The 2,624-nt window shown below is 35.3% G+C and overlaps 1 non-coding gene across 1 annotated transcript; it reads right to left on the reverse strand.

The window, feature by feature from the left end:
* Window positions 1–1,998: 1,998 nt before the first annotated feature.
* Window positions 1,999–2,106, reverse strand: LOC112761514 (small nucleolar RNA R71). The gene has a single exon (XR_003181906.1). It is a non-coding gene; the product is annotated as a small nucleolar RNA R71 (small nucleolar RNA).
* Between the last annotated feature and the right edge of the window lie 518 nt (window positions 2,107–2,624).

Below are 2,624 nucleotides of genomic sequence, written 5' to 3' on the forward strand. Positions count from 1 at the left end.
GATCTGCTAAAGCTTGGCTGGCCATTGGCCATGTCTAGTGTTTTGGACCGAAGCTTTCTTTGAAAGCTTGGCTGGCTAGTAAGCCATGTCTAATTCCTGGACCGGAGTTTTAGACTAGCATTGCAATGATTCCTGGAATTCTCATTAAGAATTTTGAACCCTTATTTTTTCTTTTCCATTCAATTTTCGAAAAAAACCACAAAAAAATTTATAAAATCATAAAATCAAAAATAATTTTTTGTTCCTTGTTTGAGTCTAGTGTCTAATTTTAAGTTTGGTGTCAACTGCATTCATCTAATTTTCGAAAAATTCATGCATTATGTTCTTCATTGATCTTCAAGTTGTTCTTGATGATTTCCTTGCTCTGATCTTTAAATTCTCTTGTTTTATGTGTTTTGTTGTTTTTCATATGCATTCTCAATTTGTTAGTGTCAATAGTATACAAACTTCTAAGTTTGGTGTCTTGCATGCATTGTTTATTTGAATTTAGTTTTCATGTTTAGTTGCATTTTGATCATTTCTCATCATTAAAAATTCAAATTTTTTTTCAAAAATTGTGTCTTTTCAAGTCAATAATACAGAGAATTGAAGATTCAGAACATGCTGCAGAGGAATTACACAGAAAAAGCTGGGCGTTCAAAACGCCCAGTGAAGAAGGAAAACTGGCGTTTAAACGCCAGCCAGGGTACCTGGCTGGGCGTTTAACGCTCAAAAGGGTAGCATTTTGGGCGTTAAACGCCAGAATGGATACCATTCTGGGCATTTAACGCCAGGATGACACAAGAGGAAAGATTTTGTTTTTAATGCACATTTTTTTTAAGTTTTCAAAATTTTTCAAAATCAAATCTTTTTCAAATCATATCTTTTCAATCATATATTTTCAAAATCAATTTCCTTCCATTTTCAAAAATACTTGATGACAATTAATGATTTGATTCAAGAATTTCAAGTATGTTGCCTTTTCTGTTAAGAAAGGTTTAATGTTTGAATCATATCTTTTCTTGTTAGCCAAGTCATTAATTTTAAAAATCAAATCTTTTTAAAATTATTTTTCAATCATATCTTTTTAAAACCATAACTTTTCAATCATATATTCTTAATCACATCTTTTTCAAAATTAAATTTTCAATCATATCTTTTTGATTTCTAATTTCAAAATCTTTTTCAAAAATCACTTTATCTCTTTCCCAACTCTAATTTTCGAAAATCATTCTTCAATTTTTCAAAATTATTTCAAAATCTTTTAATTTATTTTCAAAAATTCTTCCCCTCTTCTCACATCCTTCTATTTAAGGACTAACACTCCTCCATTATCAATAATTCGAATTTTATCTCTCTTGATAAGTTCGAATTCTTCTACCTCCTCCTTCTATTCTTCTTTTCCTCTGACACCTCAAGGAATCTCTATACTGTGACATAGAGGATTCCATACTTTCTTGTTCTCTTCTCTTTCATATGAGCAGGAACAAAGACAAAAGCATTCTTGTTGAGGCTGACCCGGAACCTGAAAGGACCTTGAAGCGAAAGCTAAGAGAAGCTAAAGCATAACTCTCTGGAGAGGACCTAACAGAAATCTTCAAACTAGAAGAAGATATGGCAGCCGAAAACAACAACAATGCCAACAATGCAAGGAAGGTGCTGGGTGACTTTATTGCACCTACTCCCGACTTCTATGGGAGAAGCATCTCTATTCCTGTCATTGGAGCAAACAACTTTGAGCTTAAGCCTCAATTAGTTTCTCTGATGCAACAGAATTGCAAGTTTCATGGACTTCCATTAGAAGATCCTCATCAGTTTTTAGCTGAATTCTTGCAAATCTATGACACTGTCAAGACCAATGGGGTTGACCCTGAAGTCTATAGACTTATGCTATTCCCTTTTGCTATAAGAGACAGAGCTAGGATATGGTTGGATTCACAACCTAAGGAATGTCTGAACTCTTGGGAAAAGCTAGTCAATGCCTTCTTGGCAAAGTTCTTTCCACCTCAAAAATTGAGTAAGCTTAGAGTGGAAGTCCAAACCTTCAGACAGAAGGAAGGTGAATCCCTCTATGAAGCTTGGGAAAGATACAAACAATTGATCAGAAAGTGTCCTTCTGACATGCTTTCTGAATGGAGCATCATAGGTATCTTCTATGATGGTCTGTCTGAACTGTCCAAGATGTCATTGGACAGCTCTGCTGGAGGATCTCTTCATCTGAAGAAGACGCTTGTAGAAGCTCAGAAACTCATTGAAATGGTTGCAAATAACCAATTCATGTACACTTCTGAGAGGAATTCTGTGAATAATGGGACAAGTCAGAAGAAAGGAGTTCTTGAGATTGATACTCTAAATGCCATATTGGCTCAGAACAAAATATTGACTCAGTAAGTCAATATGATTTCTCAAAGTCTGTCTGGAATGCAAGCTGCACCAGGCAGTACTATGGACGCTTCATCTGAAGAAGAAGCCTATGATCCTGAGAACCCATCAATGGAAGAGGTGAATTACATGGGTGAACCCTATGGAAACACCTACAATCCTTCATGGAGAAACCATCCAAATCTCTCATGGAAGGATCAACAGAGACCTCAACAAGGTTTCAACAACAATAATGGTGGAAGAACCAGGTTTAGCAATAGCAA

Source organism: Arachis hypogaea, chromosome 16 (assembly GCF_003086295.3).
Source record: "Arachis hypogaea cultivar Tifrunner chromosome 16, arahy.Tifrunner.gnm2.J5K5, whole genome shotgun sequence".
NCBI lineage: Eukaryota > Viridiplantae > Streptophyta > Magnoliopsida > Fabales > Fabaceae > Arachis > Arachis hypogaea.